Source organism: Mesitornis unicolor, unplaced genomic scaffold (genome assembly GCF_000695765.1).
Source record: "Mesitornis unicolor isolate BGI_N332 unplaced genomic scaffold, ASM69576v1 scaffold33734, whole genome shotgun sequence".
NCBI classification, from domain to species: Eukaryota; Metazoa; Chordata; class Aves; order Mesitornithiformes; family Mesitornithidae; genus Mesitornis; species Mesitornis unicolor.
This window is the reverse complement of record NW_010179964.1, coordinates 386-710: the sequence shown is the minus strand read 5'-3', so window position 1 is coordinate 710 and position 325 is coordinate 386.

The following is a 325-nucleotide window of genomic DNA, read 5'->3' as shown; positions in this document are numbered from 1 at the left end:
GCGGAGCCCTCACTAGCGCTGCCCGGTGCCGGAGGCACGGCTCCTGCGCGGCAGCTGGGGCGCTGCCCACGGACGGGGCACGCTGCCCACACGCGCGGAGCTCTCCCGTGGCGGCAGGCATGAAGCGTGTGCCCCTCTGCCCGCAGAAATCCCGCGTTGACCCCGGCAGCAGCCGGCCCGCGAGGCTTCCGCGGCGGCGCACGTTCCCGGCGGATTCTCTCCCTCTCCCCGGCCCTCAAAGGGGGCGGGGGAGCCGCGTTGGGAATTCACGGCCGTGCGGGGTAAGGTGGCAGCGGTGCATGTGACAAAAGCGTCGCTCGAAGGA